Here is a 22,365-nt window from a genome sequence, read left to right on the forward strand (position 1 = left end):
TGAAGTATCACATTGTGGCCAAGTGGGGAAGTCAGGACTTTAAACCAGTTTTCACAGTTCAACGGATTATAATTCAGGCAGTATCCTTCCATGCAAACTTTAATTTGACACAGACACAAGCTTTTCCACCATTTTCTTTTAAAAGCTAAACTTTTATTCCATGCACCAAAACACTTGGCAACACAGGAGTAAATCTTCATAGACATGTTAGGCAAAAAAAGCTGAATTAACTCAGAATAGTCAAGACCTATTGCAGAGTTGCAAAGTGTTTAAACCAAGTACTTTTCTGGATTGACTTGTAAAGAGGATTATATATGAGTCGCCCTCCACAGTACATTATCAAAAACAATTAAGGGAAATACATGTGTGTATGCTAAAGTCAGTGACCCACACTGGTTTAACAAGACTAAGGTTTAATGAGACTTTAAAACTTCTTAAAATACTGAACTATATCAAAAGGTGCTATCTTCGCCTACTATTATCAGATTACAAAACCTGCACTTGCATATTTGCAATATTGCAACCTTACGCTGCACCCATACATATAAAGAGAACTGGCATTCAGCAAAAAATGGCAACAAAAATATGAAAAATCACAAATGTACATTCCGTGAGAGACCCATGGAAATATATTACAAGCTGTGAGATGCAGACCCTTTATTTAAAGAAATGTGGATAATTCTGCCTTAAATTACTAATTCATTGATGTCTGATGTTTGGGGGGGGGGGGGTTACAGGACGATGAAAAAGTTAAAGACTAACACGATTATTTTTGCATGAGTCTTGCGACCAATCAAAAACACTGGCCAATAGGAATCAGTACCTTGCCCTTACGGGTGGAGTTGTCGAGTATTTGAATTCAAACACATAGGAAGAAGAGTGAGCTATACAAAACCTGAAGAGACCATGTCTGAAAGGAGTGAATGCAGAGACCTTTCCCGAAGCAGGACAAAATTACACGATTAGCATTTTGGAGCAGGTGAACAGACTGAAGGGAGAGCTTACCTGGAAGAGCTGCCCGAGGCCAGTCAGTGTCACTACCTGTTCTGGGTCTATTTAAAAAAAGAAAAAGGAGACCAAGGTGAGAACAAAAGCCCCAGGATTATATATAGACATTGTACCTGAGAATCCATTATATTCCAGATAGCATTTAAACATATTTGGAAACCCGGTTTCAAAGTTATATAACTAAACAAGGGAATATAGAGAAAAGTATGTGCTTTGTGATTTAACATTAAAGTTGAAACCCTAGGTAGCATCATAGTATAAGGTCTTTCTCCTGATATTTGGGATCTCTGGAAGGTTTAGACATCTCAAATGGAATGTGTAATAACAAGTCTGATGATTGGTGTCAGCCATAGCCAAAGTAACAAATCTATTCCTTAAGGATCTGACCTAGCCATTATAGTCAATGGTGAGGGATCACGGGAGGTGTTGCCACCGGTTGCAGACTCCATTGTCCTAAAATTTCAAAGGCAACAGAAGTCTTCAAAAACCTAAGCATTTTAAATGGATTTCAACAGATTCAACATCATAGAAGATGCAGTCAAGTAGTGCCTCTGTCCAAACTACTGACCAATAGTTTATCATGTCCAACATTATAGATTGAAATCAGTCCGAATAGGAAAATCATATTTGAGTTGTAAATGCAGTAAATTATTTTAAAACTTTATTCTGAGAATGGTTTCACACATTTGATTTTAGTGTGGATGTAGGTTCAAGTTAAGCAGATTTCTATGCTGTATATAGATGGATTCCCAGAAAATGAAATCATGTCAAATTGTGAGCATAAAGAGTGGAGAAGAATACAAGATTTGGGTTAGATTGAGGAGTGGGTGTAGTCTTCACAATTCAAGTGTTAATTAAAATAGTTATTACAAACCATTGTGATGAAACCTGTGGAGTCATCATTAAACCCCAGCCTAAAGTCTCCTCCTATCTGGCCTGGGGAAGGTAGCCACTACATGATCCTAACCATGAAGGTGGTAACATGAGAGAGGATCAAATGATAAGAGACTGCTGCCAAGGGGAAGTGGCGACTGCTCTAGGAGAGAGAGTATTCATCCTCTTGAGGATGAAATTCCTCCAATACCTATTGGAATGTTGTCAGCGGGTAGTTCTAGGAGACTGGATTGTACAAAGCACAGGCTATGAAAAGTCAGCTAAACAACATTAAGTTGGTACATTGGAGGTTCAGGAAGTAAATATGATCACCCCAAATTGTTATGATTCTGCGCTCTATAGAGGTCCTAAAAACAATGGTAAATCACAACCTCTTCTCACAACCTTGCATAAACTTGAAAATTCTCAGTCCACAAATCAGTTAAAGTTAAATATAAAAAGACCAAAGACATTATGGACTTCAGAACCCTTAACGCATGTGGTACTGAGAGGAGGAAGAGGGACTCGGAGGTGATGAAGATTTAAAAAAAAAAAGGTACCATGAAACATAATGAGCGGTATACTTGTGGTATGAAGCACCAGAGCGAGATATTCAAATTCAGGGATGGGATTCAGGTGAGAGGCGACGACGTTGATAGAGTAGAAGCAGCATCAGGACTGAATGATGGATATGCTGTGGGAGCCGTAGCAGCACCAGTATAGAACGCAGGAGAATATGTAGGGCTGTGAAGAGACCACAGCTCGAAGTTTGTCTTGGGGAAAGCTACGTTGTGTGGGAGACAAGCTGTGAACCGCTCAGGAAGCAGAACCAGAGACCTCACAGAGCAGTAAGAGCTCCACCGAAGCACTTTGCTTGCTGAGACAGTCACACTGGAGCTGGCAGCTCTCGGACAGACCAGAGGAGATCCGCTGCAGTACCCGCGAGTAAGGAGACGTTAGGCAAGACCGGTGAGTTGGCCTATGATGCCATGTGACCCCGGGGCACTCCAAATGAGATATTTAATTGGAACAAATGATTTTGAATATCGAAAGAATGAAATAAGGCAGCAAGGGTGCAACTCTCCTAATAAAGGATACCAATTGGGGGATGATTGCAACCCGCATTGCCAACAGCCAACAGGCTGCATAAGAACACATAGGCCGCAGGAGCACAAATCTCATTATATGAAACCTCAATGAGGGAAACCTGTAGCCAAAAGGCTATAAAAGAGGAATACAGAGACAACAAGGGTGCAACTTACCCTTTATGGAATACCAATCTGGGGAGATATGCAACCCACCTTGTCAAGAGTCAAAAGACTATAAAGAGAAGCAGTTCAAACCTCCTCACATAGGGTACTGGTGTGGAGAATCATGGAACAAGCATTACCACTGAACACTGAACAGAATTGCAGTTCTAGGAGTTCTCATGTTGGCAGGCAAGTAAACCAGGAAAGGGAGCAATAGTAGTTCGTCCTGGCAGGCAAGTGTACCAGGGAAGAAGAAGATCTGAAGCTCTTGTTATGGTAAAAAGGTGTGTTGCAAGAAAAAAATCATTTTATCACCTTTCTTGATGAACTGCTACATTACCAAAAGTAATTGATATGCTATTTTGACAAGAGTGTTTCCTTTGAAGAAATGTGATGTGCTAATAATGACTTGGTCTCTTTGAAGGGAACAATTGCCTTGGTTTATGAACTTGTGTTCAAGGGGAAAACATTTATTTTGCCAAGCAGGAGACTATGGAAAGACATTTTCTTTGCCAAGTGGACAGATCCAGTGAATCATTCAATGTAACTTTGTTATTACATAGAACTTTAATGAATCCAACCCTTGGAGTTCAAATTGACTGTTTTGTTGAACTGAAGAACGCCAAACATTCCTTGTATGATTTTGTTGTGTTTAGTAGTGCAAGGGTCAGACTTTTTGGACGCTATTTTTCTTTAGTTTGCTACACAGGGCTATCTTTGTCAGGTTAGGGAAAGATGTGCGCGTATCTCACCGCTTTTTAAAAAAAAAATTAAAAAAAGGGCACTTTTTGATAATACTATACCTTTGTGTCCGTCTCGTATTTCTGACCCCATACACCAGACTATTTCTAGTCTCAAAGAGTGAGGTTGAGATTGTGTTAGATGCTCGATTGAAAATGAAAATTGACGATGAAAATTGAGCTCAACATGTATAAATTGTGAAGATCTTGATCAGGGTCCCTCCCTCCTGGGGGTTTGTGAGGAACCAAGCTATTGATGGAACGAAAGAGCAGAACACATTGGGCCCATGGCCTTCCGACAAAAGGGTAAGATCGGTACTAGTGTAGGTAGAAAGCATTTGGTTCTGGTGACACGGACAGAGTTGTCCCTTGGGGCAAGGTATAAATTGTGTGCACCCTGCCCTCTCCCCCAGATAAAGAATTGCCACACAGCTCAGTGTGCAGGATCCTGTGAAGCTTTTGGAGGAGCAGTAACCAAATGGTTTCCCTCCTGGTTCTCGATAGAGGGCGGGCAGTGTGAGCGGGGCGCTGGAATTTAGAACATAATGAGAACCAGGGAGTAGGCAGAAATACACTGCATTCACTTTTAAGGGAACACATTTCAATACACTAGAGTAATGCGGGGGTATAGGAATTCGTCCAGCACATTCTCAAGTAGAATACAGAGTTTGCTACAGACATTCCCAACTGTTGGCAATCTATACATGACATTGATATCACCCATGAGAATCTCAATGAACACTTGCAACAAGTAGATGTAGTCATTCACATATTGGCTGCAAAAGGGTGCCTGATCAACTTCAAGAAATCAAGATTAGCTCATTGTGAGGGTTCCTTCTTGGTGTACACTCTTTCAGATGAGGGCAGAGGCTGGTTAGCAGAATTTCTTGAGAAGCGTGCCAGTATACGGCCGCCTAACACTTAGGAAATTTTAGGGCTTTTGAATTTTGGCAGATCTTGCTTCTAATTTTGCCTAGCTAGTGAAGCCACTGTATGCTTTGCAAAAAACAACATTTCAAAGCAGCTCATTGGTTGCCAGAAAACACTCACATTCTGCACCATGTATACTCCATAATGATTCAAAACTGGTCCCTTGAAAGACAAATACAGAAAAAGACTTAGAAATAAACTTATTGGTGGGGGAATAATGCCTTCATACACTTTGCAATCCAGGGGAGACTAAACCAAGTGCATATAAAAGTCACATATATATTCCACCTCTGAATTAAGATTTACACCTGAGGAAAAGATTCAGTCTTCGGTTCAGATGATCATTCATAAGGAAAGGCCGTTGGCGGCAAATAGAACTATACACATAAATACACCTTTAGCAGAACTTCAGGCGGCCACAAAAGCTAGCGTGTCCAATGCAAAAGCATACTAGATGGATTCAATGGTCAGCATCTCAACATGCTCCAGATGTAAAGTAGCATTATAAAGCAGAATTGCAAAGAATGAGTGGATTGACTTGGACAACGTATACAGAGCCAGACACCTAACTGCCTGACTTGCCATGGTTTGATTTTTTCCAAATAAATTTACTGTGATGGCTCTGCCATACCAGCTGTTGGAACACATTCCAAATTAAAGTACTTCTACATTCAGACATGTCTGCCCAGACTGCTCAATTGCATGGATGACTGATTGCGTTGTGCCAAGCAGACTCAGGGAAGCCCACACTAATAGTCTCAGATTACATTGTCAGGGCTTATAACACTGAGGACCCCGGGAGAGCTGGCGTATAATCAAAAATGTAAATAAATACATTTTCATTGGTGGATTCAAAATGACTTTAGAGACATTGGGCATGAAACTATTGCTTCCAGGCAACTCTGGAAACAGGTTTGGGACCTTAAAAACAGACTCATCTTTTGCTATGGGTGATCCACACAGGAACACATACTAAAGGGCACATTCATAGCATTAGCAGATATGTATGCCAAAGAGCACACAGTGAAAAAAACGATAGCCATAACTCGCTCAGCAACTGCAATGGATGAGGAAATCAAAGAAGCTTGTTTAGGTATTATACCAAGGCCGAAAGGTTTCCCTAAGTAATTACATTTACATCCCATCACTCACCCTAAGATCAAGCACTGCTCTCTTTCTAGTGATTCCAACCTCTAATTCGGTCAGGATCAGAGGAGCTGCTCAACCTTGGCCCCAACTCTGTGGAACACACTGCCGCACACCCTTCCCCCCCCAACCCTCCCTCCCCATCATATTCGACACACCCAAGACAACATGACCTTCCGCAAAGCTCTGAAAACCTGGCTTTTTCCGTAAAGCCGATTTAGACCATCTAAGGCCGCTGAGACCTTGCAACCCTGCTGACAAATGTTCAAAAGATACCGAGCAATGACACCACTGAATGAGACTAAGTCACTAATAAGTTTACTCTGGAAGCAGCAATCGCAAACACGTAATTGAAATCATGAATAGTGGGCTTGTACGAACAAAACCTCCACCCAGACACTCACCTCTCCCATCACTATGCTCACTCCCTACTCTACACCAGCACATAATAGAACGCAGCTACACACCTTGACCAATTTTGGCCTAGCTGCTCACATACGAACAATACTCCATGAACACCTCAACATTCTGCTAGGATGCAGCTATAGCCCACAAAAATCGGCCTAGCTGCAAACAACACCTCTAAGTTTTTTGCTGTGGTCCACAGTTGTCTTCAACATGTGTCACAGTTCGCTATGTATACTTCAACCTGTCGCAGCCAGAACCCAGTCTTGGTGCCCAACCTCCAGACTGCACACATTCAACTCTCAAATGCCACCACACCTAATGCTAGGACGCAGCTACCATCAGGCGATAGCATCAGCTGCGCACATAATCTGTGCACCCAAGCACCCTATGACACGTTACTCTCTCCACTGGCCTGGACTATGGTGCCCGAGGGCGTTCCACCCACTAGCGCTTTTAGGTCATACCAATGACATGGAGCGCTATATAAATGCCAAATAACATAACAGTGAGAATAATAAAGCAGTAGTCGCATAAGTATGAAAGAAGGGGAGCCTATTCAAAGATTAATCCTGAATAGAGCAGACAGGGAAAAGCGAATAGCAGCCACACATGCTGGACTTGCATCTACCCATTTTGGGGTTACTGCAACTGCACAGCGGCTCCTCGACAGGTCTTGGTGGCCAGGATTAAGGCCACAGGTTGAAGTATACATAGCGAACTGTGACACATGTTGAAGACAACTGTGGACCACAGCAAAAAACTTAGAGGCTGCTTTAAGAAAAGCAACCTCGCCTTTTTGAGATTCAAAATCTCGATCATATAAGCCCAATACCAGCAATGAAGAAGTACAAATATATTCTAGTAACAGTGGACTCTTGCACTAGGTTCACCTGGATTATGACTCAAAAGAGAGCAGACTGCAAATCAGTCATACAGGAACTTCAGGGTGTAGTAGCCATGACAGCAACTCAAATGCTCCATGCGGAGAATCGTCCAGCTTTCGCAGGGTGGGCCCTGAGAAAGGCATCAGAGGCTTGGGGATCAGAGCTGCACTTTCTAAACCTGTATTATCCATAGATGAAATGGGCTCATAGGAAGGGCAAACCACTCGATAATGCTGTGTCTGACTAAAAGCATCCTTTCAATGGGGGTTGCGGGAGGTGGGCAAGGAGGGGTAACTGGGTAGACCATGTGCATCTAGTTAGCAGCAGTTTAAATAATTTACCACGCCAGTCTCTATGCAACGGTAAGACTCCACTTGAACTCTTGTTTGGGAGAAAACTGTTTATGCCTGCTCTGCACACTCTCCCCTCCCCCTCTCTAAGCAAGAGCAACTGCTGGCGACAACGCTGCTGCGGGAATCCATCCAGGTGGAAGCTACTGAGGCCAGTCCTGAGACTACTCTCAAAAGACGGAGATTGGGCCCTGGAGAAGATCCATGATAAGACTGTTTGGCCCATCCTACAGACCAGCAGTGCAAGTAATCAGATTGAAAGGTTCCATAACTTTTGTCCTGCCTGCAATACCACCAAAGAGATGCACCAGACAAGTTTCTGTGGATCACCTGAAACCCACTGCAGATGGTTACTGTGATGTTTCCATGCACTCCATCTCTTCTTCTGCAGGCTCCTTAACTGGAAGAGGAGAAGATCCGACAAATGATGATTCAATAGGAGTAAGAATATGCCACGCTTGACTACAACTCCACTATTCGGGGGAAGTACTGCAGGTCTGGAATTTGGAAACAGAAAGCCTTTCTGGTTGCTAAAGTAATGAAAGAATTATTTTGGACAGACTTTCTGAAATGGTGTTATATAAAGCTGGCAGCATATTTCCTTCTACTGTGGCTGAGCCTCACTGCGTTTCTCATCTCACCGACTTTGGGGCATTTTTTGAGCAAGGTTTCCCCTCCACCTGCAAGGAAAGAAGTTGTTCTAAAGTCTTTAAGTTCTTCACACATGTTAGAGAAAAGAGCTCCCAGAGCCACGAATTCCAGCCCCAATACAAATGTTTCCTCGAACCATGGGTCATGCGTCGGTGCCATTGATTAAGACATTTGATGGCCCAGCCAAGCAGCTGCAAGTTCACACGTTTTATGTGATTGATGAATCCAGACTGTTTGCACCCATTAATCCTGTGTTCAGAACATAGAGAACTGTTAAGAACTAGGCTCCAGACATTTTTTGTGCAGATTGCGTGGTTGGAGGTTTTGGATTATGTGGAGGATCTCCATGGGATGGGGTCCCATGTGTTATGTGCGATATTACAATGCCTTTTTACTTGTCAAACGTGAGCCCATCTGTGGCCCCAATACACTTTCTGGGAACACTGAGCAGTGCCTTTCAAATTCCATGCACAGTTCCCATATATTTCACTGAGACCATCCCAAGCAGGGGATTACGTTTGCGAATCAGTACAAGTTCTCTACAAAGCCACATGATGCACAGCACGTGTATGTTGCAGATTGTCGTTTTTGACAGAGAATACTTTCCAAACAAGACTGAACAAACCTGGTGGGAAACGGCCCCTCTGTGGTCTACTTGGGGTCAACAGATATGGCATGTAGATTCCCACATTTGATGTATTTTAATTATACGCAGTTGCAGACCACTTGCAGTAATAGAAACTTGAGCTTCTAGCCTGACTGGAAGAGGGAAGGTGGTGAGTTCTGGAGTGCGTCCAGAAGAAAAAGAACGCAATGGCACCAAGCTTATTACCTATGCATCTGGGAGGCCCATATTATAAGCAGTTCGAGCAAATTAATGCAATAAAGGAAAAGCAGGAACCAGTGTGGGCCCATATATGGCTTGGAATTCCCATAACACAAGCTATATCCATAGGTAAGTTGTGCCTAGGAATGCTTTCACAGCATCATCTGAGTGAGGCGATACAATCTCTAGATAACTTCATAAAAGAAGAGAATTGGACAACTATAATGCAGACAGCTACTGTTCTGAGGCGCACCGAGTGGCGTGTCAGGAGATCAGCAATCTGCACCCCCTCTGACCCTAGAGTACCTGGTCAGGTGGGCCAAGCGTCAACAGGTAGAACCTACCCTTGGTCACAAGCAATAATGCAAATCCTGCAGACTGAAAGTGAGGCAGTGCATCTAGGATATCGGGCATCAGATTCTAATGATCAAGGGCTAGAGCAGGGTTTATATGCGCTAAGAGATGTCATTACAGATGTAGTGGGACTGATTCAAAATGACCTGCCTAGAATTCGAAGCAACCAAGAAGCCGCAGTAAGTCTCTGTGGGAACCGATTTTCTGTACACTCTTAGCAGAGGAGTCCCAGATTGGAATGCAATTTCATGGCCAGAACAAATAAATGCACTTAATTTGTCCAAAGTTGCCATGCGCCAGGCAATGTCAGGCTCTACGTTTTTGTTGCTTAGTGTACTTACAAAGAGTTATACAGCATCATCTGCCTGGGCACCAGGCTTGAGTAATTTGATTTTTCATGGTGTGTTAAATATTCCCCTTCAGACGACACCTTCCTGGGTATGTCAGGAACTGCATTCCTGGGGTAAGGTGCACTTGTATCACGGAAGACTGTTGTGCTGTATTCACATACATGTGTGTCACCTTCAAGTCCTGAAATACTGTACTCATTCCGTGAATGCAAAGGCTCCACTCGCATAGTTTGCGTGCATGCTGCGTAGTAGATTCCTGTGACAGTAACACTAAATGCACAATTCATGTTACTCCAATTGCATTTTTTTCAGTCAAGTACACAGCTTATCGAATGGTTCATATCTGGTGCAATTCAATTAGTCATGTGGTCATGTGCAATTGAGGTCCCAACCTTGGTTACTTTGAGTACACAAGTTAAGTGCTGTGGGTTTATTGTGAATCCACCCAAGCCATCACAATTAAAATTCCTATACTGGCCCAGTCTCTTACGACAATTAGAATTTCCAAAATTGAGCTTACATAGGGCACGCATGCAAAACATGCGTCTAAAAGTATGAAGCAGCAACTGGCCACCAGGGGGGCGCAGAGATGAGCACCTCTCCTGCATGAGCTCCACGAACCGAGGCCCTACAAGTGGGTTGAGCCCCAGACTTGCTGAGTAGAAGGTGTTGCAGAAGATTTCCCCCCCCCTCCTCCTCAGTCTACATCCAGCCGTGGTTGTGGCAGACAACAGCAAACAATTCCAGTGCAGTGGTACTGAGCCTGGTCCCTAGACTGGAGCGGTGTAGGAATGCAGACCTGCCAAGCACTGATATTACACCAAGAAGGGAGACCCTCTGAGATTGAGGACACTGGTGGACCGACAGCCTGAAACACCAGAGAGGTCCCATTGGACTTCTGGAACCACCGGCAAGTCCCCGGTAAGCAGGAGAGTGTCCTCGCGTAGTATCAAGCCCTGCAACACGTACTGCGCCCGCAGGACAGGAACGTGTACGGGCTGAGTCAGAAATCTCCCCGCAGACATAATGTGCGTGCTTTGAAGAGCTCTGTGCGTGGAGCTGCGCCCTGCCCAGTTTGCCTGCACACCCCGACTGCATGCCGTCTGTCCACAACGCCATCTCCACATTGGAGGCTGGACCACGCAGTTGATCTAATCTGGCCGGACTGCGGGCATACACAGATAAATAGCAGGCGCAGTCACTGGGGCGCGATCATACGGAGGACTGATGCAAGTCATGTCTTCCGTCCCGTTACGCTCCTGAAGGGACCAAAAAAAAATAAAAAAAATACACCCGACGCACGGTCCTGCGGTTGACAGGCCTCTGCGAGGCAAATAACAGTCCCCCAGACTGCTATGTAAGGAGCGCATAGTTGGGTTCGTTCTCGCACCTATCGGAACGAACTTCCATGTGAGGGCGTGGGTGTATGAGCAGAGAGGGACATAGAAGGAAAGAAGCGGGAGCACGTGGAGAGGCGTGACACGGACGTGAGGGGTAAAGAAGGGAAACTGCCTTTGGAAGATCCGTGAACAAGTCAATAGGCATGTAGACACTGGATTCCTCAAATCACGCTGGAGGCACCTACAGTGGAAAGGGCCCTGGTCATAACCATTGTAGGTAGATAATGTTTGCAGACTCCTTGGCCTCCCCAGGAACAGCCACCACTCTAACCAACTCCCCCCCCCCCCTTAGGGTAACTCTGCGCTCATACCACCCCCCCACCCCTCACTGGACCTATACACCACCTGCCCACGACGGAGGGGTTTTCCATCCAGAGACCAAATGGACCACATCTCAGGCACAGAACAGCGCTCTGAAGGAGCCGCGGGTTCCCGCACTCCATAGCCAATGGAACACGGCGAGCGTCGAATTAACCAATTCAATATCCGGCACTTGCAAGTGGGACATCTGAACAATCCTCACAAATCAGCCACCCCACCCGAGTCTGCCAAGCATGCTACCCGAGACCCATAACACTTGGGGACCCCAGAGCGGACTTCACAGGAGAGAAGGAGCCTTTGCACCCATAGAAGGGGCCCAACGAGCAGCCTCAGAGAACACCTTAACATTGGCAGCATTATAGGCTTCACAAGACCCTCGAGGCAGAACGTACCAGCCCAGACGAGAGGGGTAACACTGCAGCCTCCTCCCTCCCGCACAGAGTGGTTAGACTCCCTCGCCATCCCGGCTGCAACCCATTATTCTGAACACTCACTGAATTCCACCTGGGCCTATGTGGACATAGAGCTGAAACTGGCCGATTTCGCCTACTCCCGGCCCCTCCTTCTACTGAGAACCCGCACATGTTGAACATGGAAGCAGCAGGTACTGAATCTGCCAACACTAAAGGAGACATTGCTGCCCTCCTGAGTGAAATTAAGAACATCGGAGCCAACATAGGTGGAAAGATTGATAAAATTACGCAGCGCAATGACAACATAGAAGAAAGACTTGAAGGAGTTGAGAACCACCAAGCCTCCATAGACACTCTCCAGACACAAATGGAGCATAGAATAACCGAGTTGGAACAGAGGGAGGAGAAGTTCAGGCTCAAAATTGAAGATTTAGAAAAATTGGGAGACACTTGCCGGAGCAAGACAGCGAAACGGAAGGAGACCCAAGAAAAACAATTCACAGTATTAAGCTCTTGGTTGCTGATGATGCGATTGATGAACCCAAAAACGAAAGACTCCACAGAGCGGGAGGACCGGCAGGTGGCCCGAGGTCGGTCCTTGCCCGCTTCCACAACTATCAGTATAAGGCAAGGATATTGGAAAAGGCAAAGATTGGCGGGTTGATCACTCTTGGAGGTGCACGGATAACTATCTTTCAGGACTTCTCCTCTTTGACTCTTGCCCTGATGCGGATGTGTGGCCCCCCTCACGAAATGGCTAAAGGAACGAGAGATCAGATACCGATGTGGCCATCCTTTCTCTCTTCTGAATACGAAGGAAGGAAAATGCGGTTGAGGTCGGAAAAAGACATTCGAACATGCACTTCCGAACTCATGGAGCCCCAAAGGAAGAGAGGTGACGAGACTAAACGGAAGAAAGTGGCCCATCCAAGGACCTAGGAGGAGACTGGGGAAAGAGTTGAGAAAATTCTGGAGAGGCAATGTTTCTCCTGAGGGAGATAACTAACTCTGCCTACGCTCTACTGATTAGCAGACCAACTATGGAAACAAGTGATAATCGAGTATATGATTTATCAAGATGTTATTTTGATTTCGGGATGGATGAGGGGACAGGGAACAGACAATGAGGGCTCAACTGTCATTGTGATTACTACATGAAGGGGGCCGTGAGGTAACGGTCTCCACTGGTGGTCCGATGCGGAGTCAGTGCCTCCAACTGGGCTCGATCGGATGCCATCTACCGGGAGGGTGGAGGGAGAAGGGGAAAGAGCGAGGGCAAAATCCTTGTCCGATCAAATGTTGGAACATACTGTACGGCATAATGGTCTGCCGATTAGCCGGTCAGGGTGGAGAGGCCTTTACACAAGCAACTGAAAATGGCGGCAAAATTTGATCCGCGGGTAGGAGACGCCCTCAAGGTAGGAACTCTTAATGTCAAGGGTCTCAATTCCCCAACTAAGCAATCCCTGGTATGTTGAAAATTCCATAGGGCAAAACTTGATGTCCTCCTCTTGCAGGAGACAAAATATGCCACAAGGTGAAGAGCGGCGTATCCTTGGGAAGCGTATGGGGACAGAGTTCTGGGGATCTGGGCCGTTGAGGAAGGAGGGCCGGAGGTGAGGGGTGCAGGGGGGGGGGAGGGGAAAGAGTATGAATACTCATTAGAAAAGGAAAAGATAATACAGATGTTAAGGTATGGGCAGATGTAGAGGGGCGTGCTCTATTAGTATCTGGTTCCATTGGGAAAGTAAATGTAACGTTTGCTACTCCCCCCCCCCCCCCAACTCTGGACAAGTCCGGTTTCTAGACAAAACAATCCCTAAAATCATGCTGGAGGCCACAGGGCACATCATCCTTGGAAGCAATTTTAATTTGTGGGCCGACCCTAGTTTAGATAGGAAGACAGGTAACCCTGATGCGAGAGAACTAGTTGAGAGGGGTACACAGAGTTTGTAAATATGATGAATGTACATGGTATGAGAGATGCATGGCGGGGACAGCACCCGAATGAGCAGGGTTATACCTTCCACTTTGCCCCCCACAATACATTTACCAGAATTTACTACATATATCTGTCTGCAGAAATGTAGAACACCGCAATGAGATTGGATATTGTCCGACCACGATATGGTCACTGCTGATGTCCAATGGGGAAACATACCAGTGAAAGGGGGGGGGGGTGCATGGAGGCGTAAAGAGACTCTCTGGAAGGACCCGGTCTTTAAAGCAGAGATGGAAACTGAAATTACCGAATACTTTAAGATCAATAACACTGGGGAAGTTTCCAAGTTGACAGTATGGGAAGCAGGGAAGGCAACATGGCAAGGTGTCCTTATGAGAGAGGGGGTCAAGAAAAAAAAGGCAAAGGGCGCTAATTGAAAAAGAGATTTGCCTCCTTGATGGAGAAGTTAGGAGAGACGATAGTGGCAATATTAGTAAGATCCTCGTGGCGAAAAGTAAGAGAGGAACTTCGTCTGTTGGAACATGAGCAGACGGTCCAACCCCTGAGGCAGAAATGTTATGAGAAGGGACGCAAACCCGATGCAATGTTAGCTGCTAGACTTAGGGAACAAAAGGCCGAACAAAATGTACTAGAAATAGAAAGAGAAGGGGACTCCCCAGCCATGCCAGATATCCCGGAGGCTTTTGCCACCTTCTACAAGACTCTGTACAGTACAGAGTTAAACCCCGACCTACCGGGCACTGAAAGTTATTCGTCATCCGTCAATATGCCAAAAATATTGAGTGGGGGCTCTGTTCCTAGAGGGCCCGATAACGGAACAGGAAATCCAAAATGCAGTCAAGAGATTAACACTTGCCAAATCCCCAGGAGAAGACTGCTATACTGCCGGTTTCTATAAATCCTTCCACACCCCCTGCCCCCTTCTACCATTTATTTTTGAACTCTTTAACGGGATCATAGATACTGGAAGGGCTCCGGACTGTTTGTTTGAGCCACTGTCTCAGTAATTTCCAAGGAAGGAAGGAAGGGACCCTAAGCAGTGTGGTTCGTATCGCCCCATATCCTTACTGAACATAGATGCTAAAATGTACACAAGGGTCCTTGCTGCAAGATTGGAGACATTTATGCCTAGATTAATACATGCTGACCAGGTGGGTTTCATACTGAGCCGATCCAATGAGAAAGACCCTACATCTCATTAACGAGTCCCGGAAAATGGCCAACAACCCTGTCCTGCTATCGGTTGATGCAGAGAAGGCCTTTGCTAGGGTCGAATGGGGTTTCTTAATGGCGGTTCTCAAAAAGGTGGGGGATGGACCCAACATTTAGAAGAGGGGTCCAGGTGGTGTACACCTCTCCCAAGGCCTCGGTTTTCGTAAACGGAGAATATTCTCGTTGGTTTGAACTAGGCCGAGGTACTAGACAGCGATACCCTCTCTGCCATTCTCTTCGGCTCTCCCTGGAACCACTGGCACAAAAATTGAGGGACGACCCTCGAGTAGAGGCACTACGATTGGGAGGTGCCGAATAGAAGGTGGCTTTGTATTCTGATGACATACTTCTCCACGCTTCAAATCCGATAACTTCAATACGCAATTCAATAACTTCAATTCTATTCCCCCAGCAGGAATCCGCACGGAACGATGTGGAAAGATTTGCCCCATTGGGTCTTGTGGTAGAACATGATAAATTAAAATACTTGGGTATACAATTCACAAGGGACATAAAGAACCTATATGAGGCCAACTCCCTCCTCCCCCTCTTTCAGAAGGTTCCATGCAGATCTCGCCAAATGGGACAAATTGACGATATCCTAGTTAGGGAGGCTCAATGCTATTAAAATGGTCTGTCTTCCCCAGTTTCTTCATCCCTTTCAAATGCTCCCCATTAAGATGCCGGGATCCTTTTTCAATGAGTTTAAAAGGGCTATTGTGCGATTCCTCTGGCAGGGGAAGAAAGCCAAGGTTACCTACGACACCCTGACATTACCCAAGGACAAGGGTGGAGTAGGCCTCCCAGACTTGAGGAAATACTATGACGCCGCCGAGCTACAATCCAGATTGCCCATTTGCAAAACCACAAGGAACCCCAATGGATTGCTATTGATGAGGTTTATTTGGCCCCAGCAACTGTCTGAATGGTTACGGGTACCTAGAAATAAACTCCTAAATAGGCTGAGGGATCACCAGATATTGGAACTATTTGGTAAGTATGGCAGTAGAGAAACGAGATGCGAAAAAAGTTACATCGTGGCTGTCTCCCCTAAGTCACCTATGGGCCCCGGGCATTAGAGAAAACATCCCTGACGTGAAGAGATTCCAATCGTGGTTTGAGGCAGGACTGGAGAGGGTTGGCCAATTATGGAGAAATGGCTCCTTCATTGCGATCTCGGAGTTAGAAGAGGCACTGGATCTGGGCCCTATGCCTATCTTTAAAATGTTTACAGATTAAGGGCATCTTGACGCGAACCGAGCGGAAGGATAAGATGGGGAGAGATCTCACCCCCTTTGGGATGCTTTTGAACTCCAGAACCGAAATAAAGGGTATGATTTCCACCATGCATCGGGAACTGATCGAGAAGGGGAAAGGTTCCACCATTTCACTGAAGGGTAGATGGGAGAGGGATCTTGGTGAACACATTGAAACGGGCACGTGGGAGAGAATATGCGGGGCAGCTTCACAAATCTCAATATCAAGTCAATACAAACTCCATGCGATTAGATTATTGCACCGATGGCAGTATGATCCGCACAAGCTCTCAGATGTTTGTCGATGAGCCTGCAGTGCTGGCGTGAATGTGGTGGAGTCGCAGATTACTGGCATATGTGGTGGGGTTGTTCCCGTATCAAGCTCTAATGGGATGAGGTCCTGGGGTGGATCAAAGACCTCAATGGCATTCAGAGAAATGCAGACCGCCATCTCATTTTGTTTGGTTTTGAAAGAAGTGAGGATGAACGGAAGAGGATCAAAGACCGGACGGCACAGCTTCTGTTGGCAGTACGCGCCATATTGGTAATGAAGTGGAAATCTCAAACTGTGAGAAGTAAAAGTGAATGGGTCAATGTAGCCTCGAACATATGTGTCATGGAGAAAATAACCTCGTCACTACATGGGAAATCTGTGCAATGTGACACGACTTGGATGGACTTTGTAAACAAATACATAGCTGGGGCTAAAAATTGATGTCTGGTGGGGGAGACAAGAGACTTGATTCGCCGCTTGCCAGACAGGGCCCATACTATGCATGAAGTTGTACATTATGAGCCTGGATAGGCTGAGGACTAACTACTGAGTACACTGTTATTGTTAAAAGGAATCTCTGTATGTTTCAAGAGAGACCATTCCAACACAAATATTAATATGATTGTAAGAGGATTGCTCTTTTCAGAGAGGGAGGGGTCTGGGGGGTTGGGAACAATCACTCTGAAGATGTATGGGTTCTGCTGTTAGAGTAAATGTGTTAACTATTGTATATCAGTGCGAGGAACCTCCAGCTCTGAGTTGCATTGTTTTTTCATCTTCTGGAAATGTAATAAAATTGAATTAAATAAATAAAGTATGATGTAGTGAAGAGTGTTATCTTGAAGCGCACTCTGCAGTGGTCAAAAAGATTGAATCTCTACTAGCCTCCGAAGATACAATGGAAGAGGCCATGCACTCTTTAATTGACAGCTCACAGTTAACTGGCATGAATACGTTTTTTCTGTGGTTGCAATGGTTGCCACAAAGGTTCCATCGAAAAGGGCAGACCATGATGTACACCTTCATTAAAACAGACTTATTCGCCAAGTGCTTTGGGTTGGGGACTGCTGCAAATATTTGGAATCTCTTATGTTGCTCTAGACACTGAATTATGAATGTTCGCAACATGAAGCACCTTGAAGCAACTAGTTTTCAGTTCAGAGATGAGCTATGCAGACACCCTGGGGTAAGAGCAATGTGCTAAATTTCAAAAACATTTCATTTTCTCATTGACCAGGAAGAAGTCGACAGTATCAGCTATTGCCAGATGCATGGTAAGTGCCAAGGTATCACTTCTTACCAAGAACGTGGGGGTCAGAGTCTCATCATCCAGACTTGCATTGTGGCATACCAGACTGGCGAAAACGTTATCCATGCAAAGAGACGTGTGGCATCCAGAGATTCTTCCCTCAAGTGTTCTACTGTGATTTCCTTGAATCCACCCCTGTCAAGAAGCCAGATCTCGCAATGGCAGCATGTCAAGGAAAAAGAAACTGCTCGAAGAACGACGAAAGCGACAACTATGTCCAGATGTCTCTTGTGGGACCAACACACCAGCAAGTGAAACAGCTGAGCCTCCAGTCGTAAAGCCTGATTCAAGGCAAACACAAGATGAAGCATGCCTCCTCTCAAACCCCGAGTCCCAGGGAGCTTCCACAGTCGACACGTGATGATACCCTTGCTTCCAGGAGTGCATGGCATAATGAACCAATGCCCATGTTGTTGCATAAATCTGACATGCAAATTGTGTTTCCTTCACCACTTTGCTTCCTAACGCACATTAAAAGAAGGTTAGCAGCAAACCCCGAGTTCCAAAAGAATGAAATTGTGAAATCTGCCAAGGCGGGCAATACAATCAGGGTCCAGAGAACTGAAAATATACTGCATTATACCTCAAGGTACAAGTTTGTGCACACAGCATACAAACGTATTGGATGACCTCCACTTGCAAATCACTGTGGGTAACGGAGGCACTCACATTTTGGTCTATTTTAAGGAACACCAATTTAAACTGGACGATTTACACGTGTGGTCCCATGCTCAAGATCAAACAGTCTAAAGTGCATTGGGTCAGAAAGTCAGGAGCCAAGCTATGCTGGTTAATTGCTAATGGATTCTCAAATAATACCTCGTCTTACCTTGAAACTATTGCCAGTAAGGAGTGAGAATTAACCTAAATACCTCACATTAAGTACATGCATTCATTCATGTATGCATACATACATTCTTAGCTAGTTCCAGTAACAATATATTGGACTTATCCTGAATACCTCACTGTTAAATACATGTGTTAATTTATGCTTGTGTTGGCCATAACCGCTAACTGTTTCGTAGTGTGAGGCATTTACTCATTTGATTTGTAGCACCTACAATGTTTCTATGCGCTCATGTATTCACCAAGCAATTCATTTACTTTTCCATGCAGTAATCATTACTCACCATTGCTAGGATGTGTATGCTTTATTTTTGCCACCAATATATGCAGCCTGTTTTGCAAATATAGCTTCTAAAAGATTTAGTGATGGCTGCACAGTGCTACTTGACAACTGTATTCAGTGGGTGACATGAAATCAGCCTAATTTAAGTCCGCTTTCATATCTAATGCAGCCAGTAGCCATTGAAGCAATGGAACATGTTCGTCAAAACTACAGCAAACTGTAACACAGAAGGTTAGTGTGCACACTTGCCAAACAAATATTTGTAGGCGCTGCAAGAGCAGTGATGTCCAGGAAGAGGTGCTTTCCTGTTCAGGCTGGTGGGCAGACCACAACAGCCCGTTTTATCTCCACACCGTTAGGTGTGTGATTGGACTATCTGAGCAGCAGTTTTGACCTCACAAGGAAAAGTGTTATATCTGATAAAGATTCAAGTACAGGAAATAGACAGAAACGAACAAGAAGCATTGTGCATGTTTGCACGGTTAAGGCGCGTAGAGTACAGTGGCATTCACTAAACGGGTGCAGAGAGCTCACTGAGGTGCAAAAACCCACCTAACGTAGTTTAACATAGGAGGTCTAACTCAATGATCACATTGACACACTAGCCCTAGTCCTCACTGTTCAAAACAGCAGATATGACAATGCACACGTTGTCATGGCCACTGGCCCGAAAACACAGACCACGCACCATCAGGGGACGAGGGTAAGGGGTAACAACTTTTAATTGTCCCTTTGGCACAATAAAGCATAGAGGGCCCAGCTGGACTCAGTCCTGGCACCTTTGGTGCCAGGCTCATGAACAAATATAAGCGGACACTATTTGGTGCATGTACTTTATTCACCTGCAGGAACTTCCACGTGCATTTAATCGGGCTTGGCTGCTGGGGAAAACTGGATTGCACGTGCAGCATCCTTTTGGAGTGGCACGGTGGGGCTGGTAAGCTAAGGCTAATGGGCGTGGCCGGAGCTAGACTAAGCCCGTTCAGCCTTCATGCAAGCGCTTCGCGTTATTTTGCACTGATGGCAGTGTAACGCTCACCGCCTCCTGAGCTCATCTTACCTTTGATTCCAGCTACCAGCCTCAGCACTTAACTTGTGACCCGTTCTCGTCGGCACGCATCACCGCACTCTGGCATTCATCATCCAGCTCAGACCTCCGGAAAGCAGCACTTCAACCCCGACAGAGCGGTTCATCCGAAGATGGCACATGCAAGAGAAAAAGATACAAGACAAGGTTAGAATTTACAAAAGACATACGTTTAAGGTCGCGCTTTTGACAAATCTTCACGCTCAACCTTAAACCAACACTCACCTGCTGTCGGAGCATCGTGGGCTCCTTGCACTTCCATATTGGCCTCGCTTCATGCACCACAACTACCGCAGGGCTGCAATTTCACCTGTTGGAAGAAAGCAGAAGAGACATCATTAAAAGATAGACAATAATCAGGAACTAACATCACAATATTATAAAGCCATAAGACACTTACCATCAGGAGTGGCTAAGCCACAGCTGGTCTGGGCTGCCACGCGCAATGGGCCAGTGAAGGAACTCGGTTCAACAAGAAGCACCCCTGCAGTGAGAAGCAAGACGGGGAGCTCATCATCATTAATCAACAGGTGAGCCTATATGGGTCGGCGCATGGTCACTACACTTGGAAGAATGGTTTGAGAGACAAAAGTCACATAGCAGCATTCCCACTATCGCTCATATCCACGCAGAAGCAGTGTCACCAATTGTCACAGCCCACAGCATATGTGCAGGGGAAGAAGCCCGACAGGGGTGATTCACTTCCAGTGAGAGCTGCAACCGTGCCCCAACGTCCCCGCAGAGACCAGGTGAGCGTAACACGTGCAGGGAAACCACATTACTTGATTCATATAAAGCCCAAGCAAAAAAAGCGGAAAGGAGCAAGCCCAGCAGACTTTCCAGTCCACTGAAGGGACTGCGGAAGACTGCAGAGCAGCAGCATAGATAGACTGCCAGGCCCAGCTAAGCAGAACTCAGCAACCCAAGAAGGAGCCATTTTATCTGAAGCACACTCTGCTCTAAACATACATGTAGTATATTGTAGCATAGTTTAATGAGAGAAAGATTACACTTGTTTTTAAACTAAAATAGCACCACTTGTTCTGTTATTTATCCTTGTAAACATGCTCTTTGCCCACATGGCAATCTGGCTCATAGGTGTGATGTTATATCTGCTTTTGCTTGTTTAATGAAAATAAGAGCCCTCAGAAGATAAGGGGGTCATATTAAATGCATCAACATGATAACTCCTGTGGCATGGGCATAATTCAGAGTAATGCATCAGGGTGGTATCTCTTGGAGTCCAAGAACTTTACAATTCCTGGCTGTATATGTTTAATCATGTTGATAAGTACATGAACCTAGGCATGCCTGACTTTGTGCCGAGACACAGCCTAGGGTGAATTTTGACAAGAATGACTGATGACCAGGGGTCTGTTTTCACAGCCTCAAACGAGGTGGAGCTAACAGGCTCATGGTCACGCCTAATCATAGGCAATAAAGACAGAAGGGGGCATTATTGCTATTAGAACATGCATCCAATGAGGGTAGAGGTTTTGGTTTAAAACTAGGAGCATCACTGTAATGTGTGCCCTTGCATTGTCTGCAATGGAACTGCCAACATTCTAATATTCCAATTAGTACCCAGTAATTTGAACTCTGTAGGTCTAGGAACTGATGTATAAAATTTAGATATAGGGAACAAGTGTATTTGGGTGAAGTCTCGGAAGTGGGAGGCTGGGAAGATCGGTAGAGCGACTGGGGGTCTGCAGTAGGTCTCACGTCTGTGAAAAGTAACATTAGAGATCCTGAGACAGATGAACTCTGAAAACAGGGGATGCCCCCCAGCAACTTGAAATATTACCTGGAGGTGGTATTTGGGTGCGGGGTACCCAAAAGCCTTCCGATGAGCCCTGCCCTGCCCCTGGTTTGTAGCTTTACACAAAGCCAGATATCAAAGTCCTCATGCTCACCTCAAAGCGCTAGTTGGACATCGGACAAATCTACTTCCTATGCAGGAGGTGGAGAATGGAAGAGGTTTGGCTTCTCTTATGACCCATGTGTTACCCAAAACAGTGTGAACACAACCGAGAGCCTCCTATGTAGACATGCGTCAGGTAGAATTACGGATTGCTCTTCCCAACTGCCTGCAATGAGAAAAGAGAAAGCCCTGCCACTGCAACTGAAACACTGCACTGCACTGCCAGTAACGAGACCCATACATCTCCCAAAACAAGCATGCAAAAGAGAAATCATGTTCTGCACTTAAGCTTACCCCCTTGACCACAAAA

General features: G+C 45.4%; 1 protein-coding gene across 6 annotated transcripts in view; it reads right to left on the minus strand.

The window, feature by feature from the left end:
- TDRKH (tudor and KH domain containing) overlaps window positions 1-22,365 on the minus strand; it is a 2,163,439-nt gene that overhangs the window by 2,033,050 nt on the left and 108,024 nt on the right. For 5 of the 6 annotated variants that reach the window (XM_069650772.1, XM_069650762.1, XM_069650739.1 and 2 more), the window contains exon 2: window positions 1,006-1,052. The exons of the other annotated variant lie outside the window; for it this stretch is intronic. The gene's annotated coding sequence lies outside the window, so the exon portion shown is untranslated. The remainder of the gene's footprint in view (window positions 1-1,005; window positions 1,053-22,365) is intronic. 6 annotated transcript variants of the gene reach the window in all.

This window comes from Ambystoma mexicanum, chromosome 1p, assembly GCF_040938575.1.
Source record: "Ambystoma mexicanum isolate Mex_15411 chromosome 1p, UKY_AmexF1_1, whole genome shotgun sequence".
NCBI classification, from domain to species: Eukaryota; Metazoa; Chordata; class Amphibia; order Caudata; family Ambystomatidae; genus Ambystoma; species Ambystoma mexicanum.